We start from the raw sequence: 26,018 nt of genomic DNA, 5'->3' as shown, positions 1-26,018 counted from the left end.
TTATGTGACACCGAGACACACAATATCTGTGCAGCATGTTGGCATTTACGTTGTAGCACCACAAGATACCCAACAGACCGCTACAAGGACACCGATTATCTGCACACACACACACACACACAGATCGATCGACTTCATAGAGCAGTTGCCTTTGCATGAGGATGAAGCGCAAGCATGTTGCTGGCCGGACACGAAGTAATTTGTTTAGCATTGACCTCTTAGCGTATCTTGCAACAAAGGTTTCTCAGTTGAAAGTTTTCACTGCAGTCCAACACATGCTTCAGCTCGAACTCACGATGGGTTCATCATCACAGGCGTCGGACATACTCTTCCTTGGTCCGAGTTCGCTTCTTGACATCCGTGACGGTTGGCAGCGAGTGTCTTTGATAGAGTTTCAGCTTTTCATTTCTTCTGTTTGGCATTCTTGGCATTAATGCAAACATTCATTTCGCTACAGCATTTACACCAGCTCTGTCTTCCTGTGCGAGCAAACTGTAGCCAACTTGTTTCGTGCTGTCGATGCGGCCTTGCATTTTTCGCCCCTTAGGTTTTTCAAGGTGGTGTAGACTGCACAGCTGGCCACATAGCCCAGGGCTGGGAGGCTGTGCCTTATTTTTTTACAGCCCAGGGCCACATTGCAGGTATACCACGTTGCAGGTAGGGCGTCAAGTATCCGCTCGCTTGGGAAGATCTTTCTAGTTTCCATTGCTAGCTGTAGTGACCGCTGACATTGTACACCACAGCAGTATTCTGTTTTCATCTTCGCAAATGCGCCTTGTAGTCACGTGATATTAGAAGCAAGCCAGTTGCCTATACATTCCGAAGTACTCTTCTAAGGTGCAAGTTTTCAGCTTGTCCCATGGAGGCCGTACAGTAGCCCGAGTCCATCAAAGCAGTATCCGGGATGTGTGACCGCTTCTGCAGGAAATAGAACGAAAAAGGAGGAAATTATATTAACTTAAAGAAAGTTAATGTAATTAAAAATGGTTATAAAAAGAAAGAAAAAAAGAAGAAAGAATGCTCTTCTTTAAGATGAAGTGGTTCCGTATTTGACAGAAAACACTGGCAGTGTTTCGATCTGGTATTTTGGATCACAAACATCAAAATTATTCTTGAATTTGATGTGCCGAATGCGCTACAATAATAATAATAATAATAATAATGCTTATTGCACGAGCACATAGAACCAGGTACAGAAAATAATAATAATTAATAGAGCTTCCTGGTGTGTGGTGGGATTCCTTGGGGAGCCTGAAGCGGCTCCAGCTAAATCGTTAGTATATGGCTCTGGTGTATGCATAAGTAAACTGATCAATGAACCATATTCCGGCTTGCGTGCACTCCAAGCTACTGCTCAGAGACCCGCTAAAATATCGGTTTTACTAGTTAGCTGTAGCGGATCATTTCTGCGCTCCGACGAGAATACGCAAAAACGACACAATGTACTTCTGTTGTTGTTTTTTAAGTGACGTGCTGGTTGCACCCGCGATAACCTATCACTTGCGTACCTTGCGAAAACATTCCAACCTGAATTCATAAATCAAGTCATTTTTATTTAGTTCCGTACTGCAAATAGCGCCAGCATTTGAATATGTTGCTTCCAGGCCGCAACCAAATCACTCCCAAGCATGCATTCAGCGAAAAGTAAAAACAAAAAACGAAACCACGATGATAACAATTAAAAAGTTCTCCCCCTGCCATGCCGTCAAGGAGCGAGATCTTCCCATCGATTGGCTGTATAGTCGACGCTTTCGTAGTCATCCTTGCAGAAACTCAAATATGGACACTTTCACATCCAGTTTTCCGTCAAAGCGCGGATAAACAACATCTGTACGGATTGACAGCACCGGCAACCGAAAAGCAGCTTTCACGTCCACGGGACGCACTCACTTGATCGAATGACGTTTTAGCGAACGCCCACGTTTCATCGAACGACACTTTAGCGAATAGTCAGACGCCGCGAAGCGGCGTTTTCGGGTGGGCCAAGTGAGTTATATTTTTGTAATGGGTTGCCGTATACTGTCGCCGCGAAGCGGCGTAAAGCGCAGCGCGACGGATGGGTTAACGCGCGACCCCGTTATTCGCTAAAACGACCATTCGCTCAAATGTCGCCTTTCGCTAAAATGTCATTCGCTCTTCTGATATGGACCCCACGTCCACACACGAGGCCGCGAGAGCACATTCCAAAATGTGCTCGACCTCACTCGAGAGTTGAACTTCTGACCCTCGGCGTCCAAAAACCTACTCGCTTCCAGAGTTGTTCTAGTTGATTCCTCCAGCCTTATTGTCACGTGGCTCAACCCGCAGGAGTAAGTAACAAGAAAGCCGTCGAAGAAAGGAACGCAACAAACGACCGTTGAAAAAAAAAAAGAAAAAAAAAACGCAACGCCGTGGCGCCTTTTTTTTTTTTTTTTTTTTTTTTTTTGCGTTTCGTCAAGCGTAGAGGGAAAGCAAAAGTAAAAGAGAACGTGCATTGCAAAGAAGCCAACTGTCAAGGGGAGCCTTGCGGAGAAGCGCACTACCAGTTCAGCCTACTCAACACCTCCTAGAAGACAAGGCCGTAGTGCTCTTCTCGTGACGTCGCAAAGGAAGGCCATCGGGGGCGCGCGTCGAAGCGAATGCAACGCGCGTGGATCGACCGTCGTAACGCGTTTTTAGTCACATACGCGTGTCATATTAGCTAAAATGAAAGCTGCAGATAGCAACGGGTCTAGAAAACATTTTATTACACGAGCAAAATATTACACCGCTAAACAATCGGTACGAAATGGCACGAGGTATGCGTACAAGACGTCTATCGAAAAATGTGATTGTTTTAAGTCGAAAACATTGAGTCATGCAATTATTGTTGTAGGAATGCATATTTTATACAGAAATACTTTGACAAAATGGCGAGACACGCAGTGATTTTGAAACAGCAAAACAGAACAGTTAAAAATCAGGTAGACATAGTCAACGCGGACAAGGCAAGACAAGCGTTTCTCACGATCATGTAAGCGACGTTATCGCGTGCAGTCACTGACGTCTTGCATCATACCCCGGCCACATGGCAAAATTAATGTAATTTCGATCGAATGACATTATAGGGTCGACAAATCCGCTTGCGGCGCTCGTATAATCACTCAAGACCGCGAGCTGATTAAATCATATATCACTGAATGAAAATATATTAACGTTTCCCTGTGGCAGCGGTACTAAACTTACTACTTAGTCTACTAATTTACTTCTCCCTATGGGCTCGAACTGCCTTGGAACAAAACATAACTTATTTTGTATATAATAATACTATCACCTTAATACAGTTAAGATTCTAGTATAAACGCGGAAAAGGCAATAAAATAACTTTAGTATAAATAAACACAGAATCACAAACAACTCACTTTCAATAATCACACAAACTTGATTTTCATCTTCCAGTGAAAACTAGATTAGCGCGCATATTTACAAATGTCGACGCAACTGCATACGAATAATGACAAGGAACAAAATTACAATTTATCATGCGATTAAAAAAAAAAAACGATTGCAGCATCTTACTTGCGTCCTACATGAACAAGAAAGCCCGTAAATAAGTTGTTTCTCACCTGTCGATCGTATCTATACGTCCCACAATATCCGTGACGAACACATTTGAACACGAACTCCAAGAAGCCTCTCTTTTTCGAGAGAGAGGTCTATCGATTAGTCGACCAGAGCCTTCGTTGGCTAGTTGTCACACGTCACTCAAACCGTAGCAGCACTTGTTTCACGAATGCACGTAAATGCCGCAGTATCAAGCGAACACAAAAAAAAAAACTACTCGAGACTACGGTGATGACAGAAATACGACGGGAAACAAGTCTCAAAAGTACCACACACGAGAGCAGCGGCGATGAAAGGCTTAACGTTGTCGACCCCTGCGACAACGACTGGATTTCTTTTCGGTTTGCTTCCCTTCTGAGATGTCTCAGCGTTCCTTTTCAGACAGTGAGCAGCTCACACACAACGTAAATTTACCAGAATCGGAGCCATGTGGCATCAGCAGCATCGCAGCCGGTCCTTTCGAAAAGTGTGGGGTGCTGCGGAACTGCACGTAGTCCCGCGGTTACGGGAATACTCATAAATATAATTTTGGTACTCTCAACCTTGGTAGCGCGTTATATAATACGTTTATATTATATATATATAATAAATTGTACAAGACTGCGCCTTTAAAACGTATAATAATGTCGGATAAACGCGCATGAACGAACACCACCGCGCCGCTTGTCAAGGGACATTGTTTTCACGTCGCTAGCGTATTCTCACGTAGTTGCGCCATGGACTTCCTTCCTCCGCCATTGTGACGTAACCTCTCAGAGCGCTCTGGCCTTCTCCTCTAGGAGGTGTTGGCCTACTCATACCGACGCTCCATGAAGGGAGAGAGGGAAGCGCTGCGGCTTTCCATCTAGGTGGTGTTGGTGCAGCGCTCAGGGGGATGTCGCGGTGGGCCACGAGAGTGGGGGAGGGGAGGGTGTCGGCGGCGGGCTACCGCCACGGTAGCCGCTGACCCTCGTGACGCCACTGGTGCTTCGTCAGCGTTCCGAGTGCTTTCGGGTCCAAATGTGTTTGACACGAGTGCAGCACTTGGCATAAACTCCGGGTCGAATCACGCGCTACACGAAGGACGCGATGCTCAAAATGTGGCGGCCGCCAGGGCTGCTTGATAGAGTTTTGAAAAGGTCCTATCGACGACAGCTCCGACTCGAAACTTTCTCACCTCTAGACGCGTCTTCGGGAAGGTCAGGCGGTACCGTTTTGCCTAGAGACAATGGGGACTTTTAGCAAACCGTTACCTTGTTCCGCGTATACCGTACTACCGGAGTCTTTGAGGCATGCTTTGAAGCGCGCGCCTGGATGATACCGTGACCGCGGGGCGCGCGCTTAAATGCGTGCTTCAAAGGCTCCGGTAGTGCGGTAGGGGGAACACGGTAACGGTTTGCTAAAAGTCCCTGGTGAGATTCTCATGATTTGCCACGCCACGCGTTTCTTAATGTTACTGTAATGCATCCTCCTCGTGATGACTTACTAGTCATGATAAAATGCCAGCGCGGCATAGAAGACTCTCAATATTTTTTCTTTTGTGAGCAGAAAGCAAAAAATGCCAAATGTTTAAAAAGGGCTCCCCGGGAGTGTGCTAAAAGAAACGTGTGAAAATATTAAAGGAAATAAATAACATATATTATTTTAACGTTGATTATTGTCGCCTTTGACTTTTTTTTTATATGCCCTTAAAGTCAGGCAGTATGCGTGTAATGCCCAAGGTCAACCGTGTCAAAGTAAAAGAGAAAACTACTGCGAAAGAGCCACCGTAATAAAGAAATATCAATCATTTATATGTAATATAAAAAAAGAATAAAAATGGCGGTAGAACGACCATCAGCAAAGTATGCACCAAATCATAAAAAAAAATGAGAAGATGAAATCCATTATCCTTCCTCATCTCTCATTAACAACCATAAGACCCATCTTGCAACTACTGGGAGGCATACTTTTTTAAAATAAAAGTCAAGCGAAGACAGGATTCACCGAAATTCGTTCTGATCTTTGCGATTTAAAAGCCCTAAGTGGCTGCACTTTTTTTACGGTTCATTGAGCCCAAAAGCGTGCCAAACAAGCAAAAACTTTTTTTTTATAAAGTACCTAAGGGCCTTTGTTAAATATCATGATGCGGTAAATCCGACTTGTATAAAACGAAATATTCTTTTTTTATCCCCGGCTGTTATTGTTTATTTACCGTTCATTATCTGTTACTCGTTAAAGTGACTGACAACGTAAAAAGACGAAGGGTGTCGCCTATTATGTTCACACTAGTATTATGTTCTCGTTCTTATGTTCACGTTCTTATCAGTGACTGTTGTAATAATATATTGGCTGTGGAACTATTCGCATTTTTATGGACCTGCGGGGGTCTCCATTATCGGGCAGATATGGCAGACTTAGACAGGTCGTGCGGTGCCATGTACCAGTTCAACGCACAACGGTCGGGCTTCGGCAGACAGCTATGGGGCTCAAACTAGCCCGCCCCGAATTGTATTCCCTATACGTTTCAAATCTGCCGAGATGTGTTGTCAAAAGGGAGCTTTCAGAGGCTCGAATTTCTTCGGGGAAGCGTTGGAAGGACTGCGGTGGTGATGAACGCTGATACATGCGCAATGTCTGGTTCACGCGGTAGCATAGTTTGCGCCCGGAGCGACCTGGGCAGCACGCGACAGTAACGAGAGAGTCACCGGAACGACTGTTCCGCCGCGCCAACCGCCAACAGCATGTCATCACCGAAGCCACGAGAAACGAGCAGAAGTCGTGAAAGGACCTGCTTCTTTATACTTAAAATAGAAAGGGGGGAAAAACCACGGGGCCTCTCGCAGACAACCGCACTCTTTCATTTAGCAACGACGAATGTCGTCGCTAAATAAAACATTGTGCACGGGTGTCTGTGAAAGTCGTCCGTGTTTTTATTCTTTCTATTTCAAGTATTCGTATTCACAACAGCCTCGCCTCAGCCAGGCCTGTTTTGTTCAGTTCGGTGTTTTCCCACCAGTGGCCGTTCGTTTTGCTGGAGTCGCGAATAGGGTGTCCGAAATGAACCTTCCGCCGTAAAACGAATAAAAACATCGGCGCCTGAGCGTAGACAGCTCAAACGTTCACTTAATGTTCACTGAGCAGGTTAGTTTTATCGCGTAAAATTTGAAGACGTATAACTCTTTTTATGTAAAAAAAAAATAAATAAAAAATGAGATCAGAACGCCGAAGTCGAGGTTGGACGAGTTTGCAGACGACCGAGTTAGCAACGCTATTTACCTTGGGCGCCATCTTCTGATATGGCGCAGCGAGCAGACAACAAGAGTGCGTCGTCTGTTTGCTGCGTCTATCGGAAGATGGCGCCACAAGTAAATAGCGTTGCTTACTCGGTCGTCTAAGAACGCGCGCAACCCTCGGCTGTGGCAAAGTTTTTTCTCCAATATTTTACAGAAAGAGAAAAAAAACTAAGCCTCAAAATTTCACACGGTAAAATTGATTAGCTCAATAGATATTAGGTGAAAGCTCGAGCTTTCCATGTGCAAGCGCTGAGTTTTTACTTCTTTTTTTTTCCGGTGTGTTTTACGGCGGAAGATTTGCTCAGGACACCCTGTGTAATACCTGTCAGTGACTATGGCCCCTGCTCTCGCGTAACGCACCCAGTAGTCGCCGACCGCTAAAGAAACGCAGGGGGTAGCGAGTTCCGCGCATCTCGTTATTACTCAAGGACCAATCAGAATGCAGCATTAGCCGTTACGAACGCCGAAGAACCAATCACGAGGCCCGAATATCATTAAGCCACGCCCTTCCCATCTTTAGCTGTCGGCGGCTATGCCTCCCTTAATCTCGAGACGTACGCTCGCTGGCGCAGTTTGCATACGTGCTATCGATCTCCCCGCGCTGCAATCCCCATCGGAGCCTCGCAAAGACCAATCGATCGCATCTGTGCTGCCGGCCGAGGATCCCTCGGCTCTACGGCCATTAGAGAGTCGTCTCGTATGCAAAGCAGCGAACGGAGTTCTCGCGCATGGCGACGTGATCGAAGCCCTTGAGAACCGCTCACACGTATGTGTGCACCCACTATACCACCACCACTCGGAGACTCCATTTCAATCGATCTCTATCGGAAGCAGAATACGCGAAATCGATCAACAAAGATTTCTCTCAACGATCGGGTGTAAATTATAATTTGGTTTGGTTCGCTTTCTTTTTTTCTTGGTACGTGTACCTACATTACTATCTTCTGAACTGTCGTGTGTGCCTTAGCCATACTAATGCGCACGCTTATGTATCATCGATATATCGATATTCTCCACGTCTATGCAAATCGATCGCCCTGGTTATTTAGACGAAAGGGTGCGGTTGGATAATTTTCGCTATTATTTCATTCGTTCTGTATCTTAATAGCCGAAGGCCATACAAGCGCTTTCAGCGTGTGTAGGAGCCTGACCGGCTCACTGGGAATGTAATCAGTCAGTGTTATACGATGCAGACTCCAATAAATGCATTGCCAAGGCTGGAGCGCGAGCGTAGGTGATCCGATCTTCAATTGCTCTCTCACTCCATAGCATTTGATGCGGAGCTCACTTTCAGACTGTCTTCGATAAGTCGCGATTCGTATCGTCCCCGGGAAGCCAGTCCAAGAGCGTAAAATGGAAAACATCCTTCAGCGCGGGATAGCCAGTCAAGTATGTAAATTACGGTAATCTCTACGTACATTTGTCCAGTCACCTCTTTACGGGTTAAACTCTCTCTCAAAGAGATGCCAACACAGATCAGCTTCATCTGGCCACGCAACGACTGAAAGGTTTAATTGTTTGCATAGAACAGGCCGCAAAAACGCCGTATTCATAAAATGGCGACGGGACATACGGGACAGAGTTGGCGCGCCAGTAGGGCATCGGGCATTTCGGTTGGTAGAGTCTGCCAACTCGTCGCAGCACGCACAGTCCGTGGAACAAAAGCGCAATATCCGGCGCATTTCACTCACTCCCCATAAATTGACGAACTGGCTGGTTTCTAGCTGACATTTTTTTATTATTTTTATAAACTAATTAAGCGCGATCAGGTTAGAGCTGCCACAATGTCGGTTTTCCGGTATCTCACATAAAGAACAACTGAAACAGTCTATGACGAACCCCCCCAAAGTCCCCCCGTTGTTAACAAGGTCTATCCAGATAGGTAATCAAATCTCGCGTAAACAAAGGGACGATGTGAAACGGCGGGATTACAAAAGAAAACGCAAGGTATATTCCTTCACGATACGTTCGTGCATAGCTACATAAAGCCGCATTCGTACTGCTCCTACGTCAGGTTCCTCATGTAAAAGACCCAGAGAACCGTCATATACGGGGAAGAACCACGCCTCAGTCACTGCCGCAGACTGTCTGTCATGCGATGTATTGGGAGCACGACCGCGACTTAAAGACGCTGCAGAAAGAACACATTGTCCAACAACTGCCACGCCTGCATGCAGAATCATCCGCGGTCAGTTTACGTTAGGTAACTAAGAGATATATATTAATTTCTCACAGTTTTTCTTTAGCGAGATAAGGGCAATTGAAAGGAAGACGATGCCAATAAAATGCAGGGTTGACTTCTCTGATTTTGTGCGCGAACAACTGTTCTCTATAATTAAAATATTTTAATTAAAGCAGCATTTCAGGCACCGAAGCAATGGTTCAAGGCCGACGCAGTCCTAGAGGTATTTTGCGAAATTATACCTTGCTGCGCGACCTGAAAATGGCGAGGTCCGGTAAGGTCCGTCATGAATCATCGTTGGCCAAAATTGTTATCGATCGTCGTATAAAGTTGTTTCAGCGTCCACGATATTAGGATAGACTCATCACGCTGCCAGAATATTCTGAATACCCTGAAATTAATGGCTGCTCTAAAAACAGGCAAGCAAAATTAAAAGAATGTTTTAGTGGATACTCAGTTGCTACAATTTTCAGCGGAAAAAGGCCGATAAAAATCTACTAATCTAAGCTTCGATTCAATATATCTTTTGTGTGTTCAAACTCTGCTTATCTCATACTGGAGCATTAGTAATATGTACAAGCGCAGTTTCGATTTGCGTGGCTGAACTTTAAGTTCGACGGAACCACAAGCGTTACGACGTGTGGCTCACACGAGTCTACAGAAGAATAACATACCCAAACTGAAAACACAGATGAATCACTTGATACTGAACTTCTAATGTCAAAGGCTAGGTAGCATATTTATTTATTTGATTATTTCTTTTTTTACATTTAATCATACTGCCAACAACCTACTGACAGTCAAGGCGGGCGAGGGCGTAATCAAGAAGACTGCTTCTCAATGGGTGCTCCTCGACCTCGCATGCTTGCTTTGGCTAGCAGCGATCGTTAAGCCAATCCATCGGCTCCTTTATTCTAGGAAGCCTGTCAAAGCGCGAAAGAACCTGGCTGCTGTAAAGGGGAAAGGATGTGATGCTGTAAAGCAGCATCACATCGAACATACCAATCTTCTTGTTAAAAAAGACTCGAAAAGGAATTTTAAAACGAATTAAACGATTAGCAAAGAGCGCCTGGTGGATGTCGCTAACGCCTCGTTTGTAATGCCCGTCTAGGAACCTTGACAGCTAGTGACGGAGGTTGTCTCGCCTCCGGCCCCGACGAGAGAAGAGGGGAAGGAGGAGCTCTCCTCTCCCCGAGAATCTTTTTTGTGTGACCCAGAGGTCGCTATTGTCCCTCTACATGATTATAGAAGATTAACCCGTTGCTCAAAATTCGTTCAAAGGCAGCCACTTTGGTGTCTGGAACGACTAAGCCATCCTCTCGACGTCAGCCTCGCCGCAGCTTTGCTCGTCCCGAGACGAACTACGTCACGACTGCGTCGGATGTCACGTACTCTCCGTTTGCTGCTCTGCGAGCGCTTCCCAGAGTGGGCCGTTTATAACGAAAAATACAGCCATCAGGCTCAAAATACAAACGTGCGATTGCTATTTACGGATATTGTGGATGATATTCAACCCATTTTTGAACACGACGGGTATATTTCAAATTTCGTTCAAGTATCCCTTTAAGACATTTCTTCCCAACTGTTTCGCCGGGAGGACCCGGCTTTCTTAAGCGCTTCACATAATGTAAGAATTGAGTGACCGCACAACAAAGAGAGAAGGAAAGGAGGGAAGAAGGCAACGGCACAACGCAGAGCGAAAACGCGCAATACAACAATAGGAACTCACAAACGAACGCGCCGAAAGGACGGCAACAAGACACATATGGCCGAAACAACATTGCGATATTTAAACGAAGAAAAAAACTTTTTTTTCTTTTTTTTTACAATAGCAGGAGTACATGTGAGTAGCTTTGATAGTCACGCCAGATGCGCGAGAGCGGAGATTAATGAAAACTCCAAATATGACGTCACACTCCGGGAAAAAAAAAGGGGGGGGGGGGGGGGGGGGGGGGGGCCTTCAGCGTTACTTTGAAAATGATTTTCTGCAGCCTCCGTGCACCTAATTGAAAAAAAAAAAAAATTCAATATTGGTGATCCTGGAGTCAAAATGAAGACGATTTACGTGTTTTTTTTTTTTTTTTTAAAAAGAGAACCGCTTCATGTAAAATTTGGAATTGGCCAAACAACATTGCAACACTTTTTTTATGCCCTTTTTTGCCAAAAAAAGTGTTGTGGTTGCTAGTCTTTTTTTTAATTTTTATAGCTTTTTTCTATGCTCCAATTGTTTTAATAATAACAAAAATAATAATAATTTTATTGCAAATGAACAAAACGTATGTTAAGTCTGACCTGCCTAAGCCACCTTTTGGATTAAAGGTATCACTATTATTGGTTTTATTATTTTCCTCTCATAGGTGATGAAAACGATTCGAAGACTAGAAATAAGCTTAAAGTATCAATATTGTTGGTTTTATTCTTGCTTTCATATAGGTTGTGAAAACAAGTTAAAGACTTAAACAAGCTAAGAGTATCTTATTGTTGGTGTTATTATTTTATCATCCAGGTGGTGAAAACAAACTAAAATCTACCAGTAGGTTCACGTCCAAAAATAGTCCCATTAATTCGTTGACTTTTTTTTTTTTTCAAAAGGTATTACAATGATTGACGCAACCAGTTAGTGACAACATAAAAGAGACACAGAGGGAAGAATTTTACGGGTTTTATAAAACTAGCCGTTGAATATTTATAACATTTAGTAATCCTTACCATAAAAACAATCACACATAAATAATACGTCAGCCTTATACTACAAAAATTCTTAAAGGCCGACGTACACTTCGCGCTTTCCACGTTTGCCCGCCACATCCTTTCCTACATCCTCTCCGCGTTTTACCTTGCCCCAACCTGGCTCCCCCTCGCAGCTTAGGAGAGGGCAGCGCTAAAAGGATTATCTTCCCTGCAGAAAACCGAGGTTGTACGTCGATCTGTAACAGGCGCTGTGCAAGCAAATTAAGAAAGGTCTGCAAAACGACGGCCAGCGGCGACGAGGAAATTGTTGCGAAAGAACGTCGCAGCTGATATCGCGTTGAAGGTCGCAGCTGCGAAGAGCCGCCTGCACGTCGTGGGGGTATAGCTCAGTGGTAGAGCATTCGACTGCAGATCGAGAGGTCCCCGGTTCAAATCCGGGTGCCCCCTGGGCGATTCCTTTTTTATACAAATCGTTGCAGTGAATAATGTAATCGAAATAGTTTTTTTTAGTTTTGAAACATTGTTCTGATACGATGCATGCGTAAAGGTGCCGGCGGGGTGTCGTTATCAGAATCGTCGGAACGGTCTATTAAAACTGCCTTATGTCGTCGCTGCCGTCGGGCAACCACGAGATTAGCCCTTTCAATAATTACGCCCCCTTACGGGGGACATGGAAATTCTACACAGTTGCGTGCGCAAATAGCACCAACCGGCTCGGCAAGTCTATAACTGATATATTACTCATTTGTATACAATTGACTCTATACAATTGATAGACTCGCCAATTTGTATGGTGAGTTTTGCGCACGCTACTGTGCAATATTGCACTACAATTTGTTTTTTTTTTCGCGTAAAATTAATTTTTTTGACACGCGTGTCCCAACCAGACTGTTTAAAAAAATTGTTTTTTCTTTACAGGGGCACTGGGACAATGCGTGGAACTCAAGGCGCGCCCTGTGCTTTGCCAACTCCCAACGCGTGGCTATATTAAAAGCATTCGCGGCATATAATCGGCTCCAGATCTCGTGGCCGCATTTTCTGGCTGCGAGTTGAGGGGGTCAACGATGTTCGTTTTTTTCGGATTTTTTTCTTTTTTTTGCGACTGCGTAGAGAAAAAAAAAAAGCAAAGCGTGTTTTATAGGTCATAAATGTCAAATAATAATTCTCAGCTATATTTATTGAAAGTAAAACAATTGTTGCATTGTCCCTTTCAACGAGCCCAAGCCACGTCACTTAAATTTAGCGGAAGGTTTTCCGGCCAGATTTAACGGGAAAACACGACTAAAGTAGTTCGAGCACGTCCTCGCGTCCGCAAGTTCTTTTCCGCTAAATTTAGGTCACGTGATAGGGAGTTTTCGTAGACTGCGTTTCTCCCTCCGCTAAGCCCTCCGCAACGAAGAAGCCGCCACTGCGCCTGCGCGCCGATGGCCTTGACTGTACAGTTCGGGGTATCGTAGCGGGTTGCGGAGAGTCTTGCGGGACAGTGAAAACGATCTACGAAAACTTCCTACTGTCCTATACCGGGATGTCAGTTAACACCAAGACGCGACCTCAAGGTGTTGCATGAAACTGTGACGTCACGCCACCAGACACCATGACGTACAGCGTGACGTCACACGAAAGCGTTATGTCAGGTGACTCGACGTCACGTCGTGTGGCCATCCGGTCGCCCGACCACACATCCATAATGGCTCCAACCACGTCACCACGCAGTGGCACCAACGCCAAAAGCCAAACGGGCAACGCAAATTAATTTAATACTTCAAAAAGAAACACTGCGTATTCTGCGGCAATCGGCTCAGTGCGAAGTATCCAGGTAAGTTTAATAGTGTTATTAATAATAATAGTATTAGTATAGTGTCAGGAGAGAAATGGCGTAGCAAACAACTGAAATAAAGAAGTAATATTAAAAAACCCGTTTCAAAAAGTGGGTTTCCCTTTCCATGTACCGCTTACAACACTTTCCATGTAGCAGAGTGGCGCAGTGGAAGCGTGCTGGGCCCATAACGCAGAGGTCCGTGGATCGAAACCACGCTCTGCTAAAGATTTTTTTTTATTATATTTGTTATATTTTTATCAGTACCTTTCCTCGGTGATTGCACAAATAAAGAAATATCAATATATTTTTATGTTCTGTAAATCTGAATTATTTGATTCAAATCGCATTTATTTGATATGAATAAGATTACTTTGATTTAAATCACTGTAAATATAACACAGTGACTCTTTATCACGACATGCATTTTTAAACATGGCGGATTGCTCGGTCAATCCGTCAATCACTGATAACATTGCGGGACAAAGTATTACCGTATATATAGACTACAATCCAACTAACACATTTTTATCGGTGTACCCCTGTTATACAAGAACAAAAACAGCTTGATCGTTTTAGTTAGGTGAAAAAAAATTATTTTATTTTTCTTTTGTGATCTGGTTTTCTTGTATAGGATGTTACTTAACTGACGAACACAATGCAAAATCGAGAGAGGAAAAGAAAAAAAGCTCAATGGTCCAATTTGCTTAGAAGAGCACCGTTTTTTACTCGTAATAATCCAGATATCAATATCTCTCTTAATTGTTGTTGTTTTTTTGTACAAAGCAAATGCACATAAAAACGTCAAATGATAGACAAACTGTAAATAAAACTATTATCCGAAAAATTTTTAAGAAAAACTTGATTTAAATCGTCATAGTAAGACAGGTATTACTTATATCGAAATTGCGAAACACAAAAATAATGAAATATGTCAAAAGAAACGCACGGCTCATCCAGCGTCAATCGGTTGAATGCGAAGTGTCGAGGTAAGTTTAATCATACTATTATTATTGATAGTATCCTAGTAGTATCCGGAAACAAATAGTGTAGTAAATATTTGAAGAATTAATGAGTGAATAACCAGTCAACGTACGGCTTACGGCGCATTCACTGTAGCAGAGTGGCGCAGTGGAAGCGTGCTGGGCCCATAACCCAGAGGTCCGTGGATCGAAACCACGCTCTGCTAAGATTTTTTTTCCTCTTTTCTGTTCATTGTATTTCTTATATTTTCATCGGTATTTGATCGCATAAATAAACAAAAATCAAGATTTTTTTTTACTGTAATGTAAGTCATAATTATTTGGTTAAAGTCACATTTATTTGATTTAAATTAAGGTTTATTTGATTTAAATCACTGTGGCTATAAATTATTGAATATTTATCACTACACGCAGTTTTAAAGGTGGCAGTAGTGTACGTGTGATCTATCCGTCGATTACTGATAACAGTATCTGGGATAAAGAATTGCAGTAAATTTGAACTTTAGTTTAATTAACTTTTTATTGATCTGGCCCGCGTTAGAGTAAAACAAAAAACAGCTTGATTTTTTTTAGTGATATAAAGAATTTTTTATTTGCTTTTCTTTTGTGTTCTGATTTGCTTGCACAGGATGGTAGTTACAAACAAATTTCATTGTCGAAAAAAATAAAAAAAAAACGGAGTGCTCTGATTTTCTAAAAAGAGCACTGCTTTTGGCTCGTGATAATCCTGATATCAATCTCTCTTGCTTAATTTTTTTTTCATTATTTCAGTAGAAAGCGTCAAATTATAAAAATACTGTAGGCAAAAACTATTTTCTGAAAATTTTTGTAGAAAGGTTTGATCAAATCGTTACAGCAAAAGATGTATGATTTAAATTGCAATTTTAAACGTGATTTAGGTCATCTTGATATTTTGTTCTTCACCATGGTTCAAATTCATACCAAACAAAAATCAGTAAAAAAAAAACTCCGTGACAGAATTTTTGGATTTCCGCACAGAGGATACCAGGCACTCTCGACAGCTCGACAGTTCAAACAAATAAAACGTCGCCGAGTGCTTTGGCATTCTAATCCTTTTGCTATCTTGGCATCCTTTTTTGTTGTTGTTTAGGTGTCAAAAGATGGGTCCAACGTTGTTGCAACATAGACGCGTGACGAACTGGCAGACAGAGCGATTTTTTACGTAAAAAAAAACTCAACAGTGAACGTTACCGCAAAAAGCAAAGTAATTGAAGCGTTCAAAAGTTACAATAAAATATAATTGATTAAGAGTACTCCGTTACTTGTAACTTGTTACGTGCAAGTCTGTTCAGAATTCCCCCATGTGATTTTGAGTCTAAAAAATAAAGGGAGCCGTGCGCTTTTGACGCTGATTGATTGGTCCCTGAGCTCATAGGGTTGGCTGTGTCTGGACATAAGTTAAAACGAAGTATATGCCACTACGCGAAACGTTCATTTTGCAGAAAATTTGCATCAGGCGCAAACACGTCAACGTCGGAACTGAGGCTGTACCCTTAAAGGGGCCCTGCAATGACTTTTTGACTGGTTTTTAATTTGCACTGAACCTGAGCGTACTGAACGTAGTAACTTAATCCAACTTTTCTTTTCTCAAATTTCGCTTTATTTTAAAAGTTATAGGCAAATTAGAATTAAAAAAACAAGCAAAAAATAACCTCCTTCATGACGTTGTAGGTCCTGGCTTGAGTGGCCTCGAACTAGAGGAGGAGTAGTGAGCTGAGTGAGCTCATCGAGCGCACACGGCTGCCGCACTCCGTGTCGACGGCTCGAGAGGGCGCCACTAAAGCACGTGTTGGATACGCAGTATGAAGCGGGCGGCCAGGGCGGCTCGCATTGCATTTGCTGCGCGACTAATCACTAATTCGGCATAACACTTCATTGGCCACAAACGACAGCAAACACGGGGTAAAGATCAGTTCAGAACGGGAGCCACTTCGCGCTGACGCACCGCCAAATGGCCAAATCGCCAGCAGGGCCCGCGCCGAAGGCCTTCGGAACGCTCGGAACCGGTCGGATTCTTGAGCCGGTATACGACCACAGCGCCAACGCGTACATCCGGGACCTTTCTACGCTCCTCGTTCGTCGTAGCCTCATCCCACTAGCCTTCTCTAGTATGCACCGTTTTTCTCCGCCGATTGGTGGCGGGTATGTCGACGGGTCATTTCTCGTTTCCGTACTTTCTAAACTGCATTTGTTTCTTTTCTGATCTAAAATAGTGAACAAAAACTACTTTCATACATAATTGAAACGGTTCGCGACACTTTTATTTAGTATCTCGACTAAAAAAAAGCTCTTAGCGGCTTTGACCAGTGGCAAGCCCAGGACCAAAGACGTCACATTTTGCCCGCTTTCGGTACCGTGGGTCGCCCTCGTCGGTGGAGGAGGTTTCCGCGTCGTCCGGTTAAAATATGACGCACTGATATTTAGTTCCTCTCTCCGTGCCCGCTGGCTTACCCGAACTCCAAGAGACGTGGAAACCGCAAAAAAGGTAGATGCTTAAATATGATTGCAGGGCTTAAGCAAACTCAATTTTAACAAAAAGAAAATCTCATATAGAGTTTGGGATTTTTTTCTTTCTTTTTTACCGCCCTTTTTTTTCTTTTTTTCTTTTTTTGCGTATTTCTGGCAGGTGAAACGAAATCAATTCTCCGAAGTATAAGGACATCTCGAATATTGCTGAAAACTTTGCCGTCATTTCTACTAAACAGAGCACGTCAATTGTGCTAGATATATACCGGGAGTTTCCAGAGAAAAAAGAACCGTGTTTCTCGGGCCGGAAAAAAAAAAAAGAACTATGTATTGCAGAGGGCTCAAACTTCGTGATAATGTGACGCTTGGGAATGGGATAGAACACGAAAGTTTGAGAACATATGGCATTACCTGCATCAAAAGATAATTAAGAAAAATGAACTTTCTCTACGAGACGGCGCTCATCTACGCCTACTATCGTCAAAACAATAAATGACTTTGTGGGCGCCTGTATCATCCCTTTCAGTTTAAAAAAACTTGTCAGCAAGAAAAAATACAGTTTTCTCTTTTTTGCTAACAAGTGTTCTTCATTGATATAGATCCCACAAGCATCCACAATATCAGTTATTGTGTTGAAATATGAAAACTTATGTGAACGTCAGCTCGTAAAGAAATTTCGCTTAGGACAGATAACTTGGCAAGTTGGTAAGAGTTCATGTTGAAACAGCGCTTGTCTTGTGTTCGAAATTATCAAAAAGAATAAACAAAAAAAACGGACAAGACGAGACATTTTTCTTTTTTTCCGTCTTTTTGTTCATTCTTTCTGACAATTTAATCATCACCAACGCGCTCACCATAACTTTAGTCTTGTTTTCCTTTCGTCTTTGTCCCAGTGGCGCTGTTCTTCAACAAGAAATTCCTTTTTGCTCAATTATCTTTTGATCCAGCCAAGTTCTCAAACGTTCGCGTTCGATACTAACCGCACAGCTTCACATTCTCACCGAGCTAGAGAGCCTTCTGCGGTGCGTAGTTTCTTTACCCGGGCCGAAAAACGCGGTTCTCTTTTCTCGGGAACTCCCTGATACATTAAGTACATTGTGTTGGAATCGCATGCGTCGACACAGCTCTCGACTCTTTCGCAAGGAGTTGGCAACTTGCGGCTTACTCCTTGATAAATGATTTTCCCATGACGTCGTTGCATCATGCCGGTGTTAATTCCTACTTGTGCTTGCCGAAAGAAACGGTGTGGAATGTGTGCCGCAAAATGTACGCGCTCAGCAGCAAGATCACCACAATGGTTGCCGAGTATGACGTCAGTGCAAGGTCAATAATTCCAAAAGACGCTCAGCAAAACGTCAGCCGTGTGAGCCTTCCGACTAGCTGACCCACGCCGGGTCAGGGGCTGGTTTCATCCCGACAGACGCTTTAAACACGCGTCAGATTGAGCCGCCGTTGCCGACCTATTCTCTAGTTTTACCGAGATACCTAGCCACTTAAGCGAGCGCTAGCAAGCCTCCACAAAGGCCTATGCTGAAGAGAAGGACACAGTAGCAGCTGAAGTGGCAATAACCTGTCCTGCTGTGGTAATGATGGAGCGAAGTGATAAAAATAAAAGAAAACAAAAACTCAAGGTCGGTTATGGCGGCGCCCATGCACATGCTGCCCGAAAGCGTCTATAGACCGTTTCGGATATTCAGTCTTGCCACTTTGATCACTATCGTCATCTGGGGAACGGCATCTGTGCCGTACTAATGGCGGCCCTCTAGTGGCTGGTGAAGGAAAAACGCTCAAGATGCTACTAAGCGGATGATGCGAGGCCCATATCCTTCGAGGCGTTAGTACGATGGAACGCAGGAATCGAGCTCAAGAGTTCGTAAGCACTAATTTCTAACTCGGATTCAGCCAATATGTGGGCGGCACACAATCGTCTCGAAAGCCCTTCGGCGTATCGAATTTTATCGAGGCGTCTATGTGGGTTGGAGCCTCGGTCTGACCGGTTGTATCTTTGTCATCAATGAGTAACTGAACGCCATCGAGCAAGAACTGCACAGTGAACAATTTATCGCCTGCCGTTCAGTGGCGAAAGTTAAGCTGCCCGCGATAAAATACAAGTTCATTACCACTATTGGTATGTGGCAAAACTTAAACTACCACATGAGCCACCAGACTGCACTGAATTACGGTAAGGGTCTATTACGGGTATTTCACATGATAGCCGCTAAGGAATCAGCTATACAGTAGTTGATATCAGTGTTGCGGAGTTGCCACTCCGGATTTGGAATGATTCCGGAATCATTCCAAATTTTCGCGAGCCCGGAATGGAATGGGAATGGAATGGCGGCAGCGTTGAGGGGAATGGAATGGGAATTGAATTAGATGCCTTTTCCCCGGAATGGAATGGGAATGGAATGGGGCGCGGTTCTTCTATTTTTTTTTAATTTTTTTTAGTGTTTACGGTCAGCGAATTTGAGCCAGTCGGCGAGCCAGTTGCTCAGAAATAAAATGACCGGGCGGGAAACAGCTAACCCGCGTGGAGCTCTAGACTTACACGCAAAAAATGCAATACAAAAAAAGAAGCGACAAAGCAAAGAGTAGAGGGGGGAGGGAGGGAGGGGGGGGGGGTGGTGGTGGCGCTTTTCGCACAGGCGACGGGCTTTACTGGCGTTACACGAGAGCGAGCGAAACAAGAAGCACCAAGCAAAAGAAACGAAGGCATGGAGAGTACACGCGCGCACAGACTGGGATCTGAGAGTGGTGGACGACTCGTAACTCGCAGAGCTCTGATAACTCGTTGACTCGCGCGCCGCCGAAAGATGATCAGTTATTGTTTTCGTATTGTTCGAGGAGCGTTGTTTAGCAGGCGGCCAAACCTGCTGCCTTCCACGTTCATTCGCGCGCACTCCTTTGAAGTGCGAACTGTGGGTTTGCTTCGACAATAAAACAAAGCAAGATTCTCTTCTCTCTTCTCCTCTTGCGCTTTGCTCCGACACTTGCTTTATTATTCTGCATTTTTACGTGTAAGTCCGCCTTTTACTTGAACTTTCTTCCGATGCTTGTTTTCTGGATTATATGTTTTACATTCAAGTGGGTTAGGGTTACAAGCAAGCTAGCAGATTCCCGCTCATTTCCTTTGACTTTAGACTCTGCCTATTTTTTTTCACCTTAATTCCCAGACAACACCCGACATCCTCAGGACGTCCTCAAAAGGTACAAACGTCCTCACGGTTTTCAAGACGTCCTCAGGACATTCTGAGAACGTCAGTCACTGGATCATCCTAGAAACGTCCTTCCGAGGACTTATTGAGGACGAAGGATACAAAGTTAGAGATAATATATACGTCCTCAATTTGATTGCGTTTAAAAAAATAAATGAATGAAATGGCGACAGTATACACAGTTCACGTTTACTGCTAAACTAAATTTCACATACAAATTATTACATGTAGTTGTGTAGGTTTAGGAAATCTTTTAACTGTAGTTTTGATCAAACCATGCATTCTTTAATAAAACCAGGACGCACTACAATTATTATTAGTTTTGTATTTGCGCAATATTTCGGAATTCAGTTCCATTGGCAACATTCAATCTAGGTGGAGCAAGCTACCGCCTACTACAAAGCGTACCGTTATTGCAATTATCCACCCATGCGAGAGACCCTAGCAAGCCAGGACAGAAACAGAAATAGCCTCGAGGGTTATGATGGCTGGATGGAACAGCGCGGATACAGTCGCAGGCACACAAGAAGGGAACAGGCTCGCAGTGTTGACTAACAACTCAGTGATATATTTCTTCTTCCTCAAATCGTCTTCTTCTCTTTCGCCGTCAATGAGAACATTTTAAATTTTTAAACACCAGAAAGCAAATAGCCAATAAACATAAATAAATACATAAATAAATAAATGGCAACTAAAAGTAAATAAAAAATAAAAAATTATTTTTTAAGTTTAATTTTTTTTAATTATAATTTATTTTCTAAAAAATATTCCTTAATTTTATTTTTTATTTTATTTTATTTTAGTTGTCATTTATTTATTTAATATTTACTTATTAATTTTTATTGGCTATTTGGTTTATGGTGTTTAAAAATTTGAAATGTTCTCATTAACGGCGAAGTAGAAGATGACGATTTGGGGAAGAAGAAATACATCACTGAGTTGTTAGTCAGCGCTGCGAGTCTGTATATCCGCGCTGTTCCATCCAAATTGATGATAGCAGCAATGCAAGGCAGTGACAAAGGTTAGTGTTTTTTCTAATACGTCGTACTTCTTCGAAACGTCAATTTCGGCGGGAAAGATGCCGGCGCGTGAACGAATGTTTCGAGCTTATCAACTGTGCGAAAGTAGACTCGGTAGCAAGGGCATCTTCATCGCACAAACATTACTTGTTATTTTTTTCTAGACCATCTTAGTTTTCTGCTGTGGCCGTCATCACAAATCAATGTTTCAGGGGCAGTGAAAGCAAATTATGAGTGTGCAAACAAAGCTGACGTGGAGACCATCTTTAAAATTCTGCGCCACGCTGGAGAGAAACTGAAAAAGCTGGAGTCAAAAGCCGGAGGTGTTTGACATGATGGTAAGATTCTCACATTACCTGTTTTTATTATTAATGCTTATGGAACTGATTTTTTTTTTTTTTTTAGATCCCACTGATTATTCGGAGTACTGCTGGCCGAGAGGTGAAGCTGCAGACTGTATGTCTGCTGCAGACAGTGAAAAAAGTCGTGTATAGCGTTTGCTCTCCAATAAAGTATTTCTTGAACAGTTACCTTTGTTTGCAATACTGAATGGCATGATCATGTTCATTGTTACAGGCTAATAACATAGGGCAAGGAAAGACGCAGAGGAGAAAGTAGACGGCATGCTGGAGGGGAGAAGTTTTCCACTCTCTCTTCTTCAGCATTCCGCCAGCTTTCTTTCCCTTTTCCCTTGCCTTATGTTCTTAGCCTCTCACTGACTAGAAATCTAGAATTAGCGTGTGAATTTCACTTGAAAATAGTACACAACAATGAATTTCTTTCTGCAGGCAGCTCTTGCAGGCATGTTCAGGTTCAAAATCCAGTTGGAGAAAACATAGAAACAATAAAAATGAAAGCATCCTAACAGCTCAGTGAACAGCTGCACCTGCAGTGCATTGTCCTAAAAATGTACTAAAAAAAATCCTTGGCTGCCCTTCTGAGGACGTTCTGAGGATGTCCTGAGGCCGGACAATAGGACGTTTTTAGGATGCTTCCAGGATCATTTGAGGACATCCTCAGGACATCATAATGTCCTCAAAAGGTTGTCCTGAGGACATCCTGGGGATGTCCAAGTGTTGTCTGGGTTGTGATGGACCGCTACGGACGCTATGAGTCACGCCAGGCAATCCAGCACCGTGAGCGGGACTACACGCAAGGCGCGTTGCGGCGCCCCAGGATCACGCGACACTCAAAAGGCACTGGATTGGTTTCGATGGCTCTCGTGCTGTCTTTTGCGGTCCATCGTAAGGTTACAGTGTACTAGCACTGTAGTAAGGTGAAGTAGATTGTCGTCACCGCTTTTGTCGCGTGACCGAACTGACTAGACCTGCAGAAAGACTGTTTCGTGACATGGCCTCTCGTGCTGCGCTGTAGAGGTTGCACTTTGTCAGAGGATGTATTCCTGCCACTGCGCATGGAGTCGCTTCCAGCAGCGTACTAACCGTATTGCTGTGCAGGTAGTTGAAGAATACAGTACTTAATATAGCTTATTTCTGCGCCACGCACAAACTGGATATTTTTATGGTCTTATCAAACAAAAAGGCTGACCGCGTATGTCCTAGAACACAAATACAAAAAAAAAATGTTTGCCAAAGAAAATTAGTGGATTTACGTTTTGCTGTTTGTTGCGAGCCACGTGGTCGAAAGACCGACGTTTTAAACAAGCATCGACATATCAAGGGGCTTTCTCGATGTTTGCAGTACAATGTAAACAAACACTTCATGCCACTGGCGCTCCGCTTAGTAAAATCATTGCTTTTTTTAGGCATTTTGCATTTTGTTGCAATTGTCTATGCGTTTGACAATGTAAGCTTTATGGTGCTTATGCCGGCAGCACAATGTAGCTGTCAAGAGCCAATTTTTACGTTTTGGAATTAGAGGAATGGAATGGAACGATCCAGCCATTCTAGGAATGGGAATGGGCCCAGTGTCCCCATTCCTAGGAGTTGAAAGGAATTGAATTATTGAAAACTGTAATTCCCCGGAATGGATTGAAATGGAATGGGGGTGCCCATTCCGCAACACTGGTTGATATCCTTTGCGCCCCTTCAGATGTTCGTCAAGCTCGGCGTTCCCAGTCTGCCGTTTTGCGCTACTTCTTTCTAAGTTAAATTATGCCATTTTTTTGTTGATTTGTCGTTTTGTTTGATTTTACAAATTTTGGCTTGTTTTCTGCTAAATGTAACGTCTGTACGTTTTTCGTTAATTGAATGGGGAAATTCAATTGGTGCATGACTATACGCCACTCCAAGTTTTCGAGCTAAATTTGAGGAGCCGAGACTGACGACCGCGCACAATCTCGCGGTTTCGTAATCCTAAAAATGGTATGGCTTTTTTTTTTTTTTAAGTGTTAAGTTAAAATTGACATAATCTCAACGATCGCAGTTGAAACACTCCCCCGCCAACCGACGCCTCCGTCTCATGCAAATAAAAAAACGTCGGGATGCACTCCCCAACAACCGATGTCGCACATCAAGGCCGCTACCACCTCTCGAACACGGGCGACCGACACGCGTGCGGCTTCCAAGAGTCCGACCCAGTCCGCACCTCGTATACAGCCTGCGTTCGCTGCGCAGGACACATTCTCCATCATAGCCCGTTTTCCCACACTCCGAACCCTCCAAGGCTCTCGTCATTTTCATTTTTTTCATTCTCTGATGTTTTAACATATGCCTGCTCCATCAACGTTGTAATTACCAATGCGGCGTCGCCACGACGCAACATCGGGCGAGCCAGCTTAAGGTCAAGTCTATATATCTAGAGTGTCAAAGAATGAACACCGCTAGGAGACACGTTATACAGACACCTTGTTTCGCGGTCTTCTTACTCATCGAGCGCCATCAACGAATCACAAAACATTTTATCTTCATTGATTCGTTGATTCTTTCTCCGCATAGAGCGAGGAAAGAATACGATAAAGGCACGATATGTTTTACGACTATGTTTAGTCCCACGTCCACCGTTTTACGGCAGGCGAATTAACGTATGCTTACAAACTAAGACAGAAAGTACAGTACATCCTGCGACGGTAACGTAACGGTGGCTGTCTCGGCTTTGCCAGTCTCGGCTTCTTTGATACATAGTACGCAAGATTATAACATTGTGAACAAGAACGAGAGATATACGCTGCGAGATCAAACTAGAACGTTCTATAAATGCCGCGAAAAAAATAATCAACTAAGAACTAGACCTGTGGGGTTCCAACCTCGTACCCTTGCGTGGGAGTCATACACGTATACGTGGCAATATATGAAAGAACTTCCGCTTCCCCTCATTCGCTATTCACACATGTGAATTTCAGTGTGTTCGAGTGCGTTCTGTTCCTTTATATAATAGGTAATGACGAGAGAGCACACTAGCACACTGACGCCATCTATAGGCAGCCCTAGAAGATACTTCGAGCAACTAAGTCCTGTTGCTAACTTCGATAAGCTACGGTGACTTAGATTAAGCTCTTGAAAAGATCGCTTTTGTGCCGATTGTGACTCATATTTTCCTTCAAAGTTCATAGCGAAAAACTCGAAAAATGGCGGAAAGTCAAAACTGTATTTGAGATAATGCGTACGAGATACTCAGAAATGTAATCAAAATACAGTATCAAATACTGTCGGTCAAAAGCATTTGCAAGGTACCAAGATACTCCAAAAAGCATTTGAAATACAGTATTTTGAGTAGAGTATTTGAAATAGGCACAAGTCTGACTCACTGAGACGCTTTGGGTCTTCTCAATGGGATTGAGACGTGGCACACAGCAAGTGCAGGACGCCCGCGCGTGCCCGGCGCAACGCCCCAAGCTGCTTGGGGCGTTGCGCCGGGCTATAATAAAACTCTCTTAATGTGGTCGTCTTTGGTGACCGTCGCGTAGAATCACTCTACGCACGAAAATAAACTGACCTTCTCTCGATCGCCGACGTCGCGGAGGGCAATATCCATCTCTGCACATCATTGCGACTCCAGTCTTCGTTCAGCACCACAACTATGAAATCCCTCACTGACCTCATTCAACTATCATTGCGCTTAGTTTTCTTCGCGCGTGAAAAGCGTATACAGCCGTCATCACACGGAGTCTGCGTGCGTAGATGGTACCGTTACTTTTGCCAAAGAAATGTGCACAATAACTGCGGTCATCATCGTTTTCCTGCGCTTGTTTTATGATCGCCTAAACCAATCGCGTACAGTAAATGCGCCGTGATCTTATGCTTTCTTCTGTGTGCGATTGGTTTGGTCGCTGATACCAAGTCCACAGACAACGAGGGCAGTGGCAACGCACTTTTGGCACAAATTGATAATCTCCATCGGTAGGTAACGTCGACTGTGGCCGCCTCGAACAGACCATGATGGAGCTTTGGAATGCGTCGTAAGTTAACGGCTTTTTATCGGGCGACCATCAACCGAGATCTTCGCAAACGATTTGTGAGTTTTAGTGGTTCGCGAAAAACGCTCTGTGTATTGCATGGCCTACCGAGAAAAAAAAACAGTATAACTTTTCGCTACCTGGATTATGGAACTGGAAATCTATCTGGACATGTTTAGGCTTTCGGAAATTATTCCTTTGTGTCCAATCTGTATTTCAGGTTTCCCGAAACTATTCCAATTAGATTTCCATTCCACAATCCAGATAGTGCAAAGTTGCACTGTGTTTTTCGGTTGGATGGCTTATCAAGCGCAGGTATGCCGGCACGCCAACTACGAGGGGCGTAATGGCAACAATGACAAAGTGGCGTCACAGGGAGGCCAGTGTACACTCTGTTCTTTGGTTGGACTTTGTTCCCAACTTGATTACGAGCAG

At 43.7% G+C, this 26,018-nt stretch overlaps 2 non-coding genes across 2 annotated transcripts; both read left to right on the top strand.

The window, feature by feature from the left end:
* The first annotated feature begins 12,084 nt into the window (after nucleotides 1–12,084).
* On the top strand, nucleotides 12,085–12,156 carry Trnac-gca. Its single transcript has one exon. It is a non-coding gene; the product is annotated as a tRNA-Cys (tRNA).
* Nucleotides 12,157–14,642: 2,486 nt separating this feature from the next.
* Trnak-cuu lies at nucleotides 14,643–14,714 on the top strand. Its single transcript has one exon. It is a non-coding gene; the product is annotated as a tRNA-Met (tRNA).
* The last annotated feature ends 11,304 nt before the right edge of the window (nucleotides 14,715–26,018 follow it).

Source organism: Ixodes scapularis, unplaced genomic scaffold (assembly GCF_016920785.2).
Source record: "Ixodes scapularis isolate PalLabHiFi unplaced genomic scaffold, ASM1692078v2 PGA_scaffold12__126_contigs__length_90152505, whole genome shotgun sequence".
NCBI classification, from domain to species: domain Eukaryota; kingdom Metazoa; phylum Arthropoda; class Arachnida; order Ixodida; family Ixodidae; genus Ixodes; species Ixodes scapularis.
This window is presented reverse-complemented; position numbering and strand designations above follow the sequence as displayed.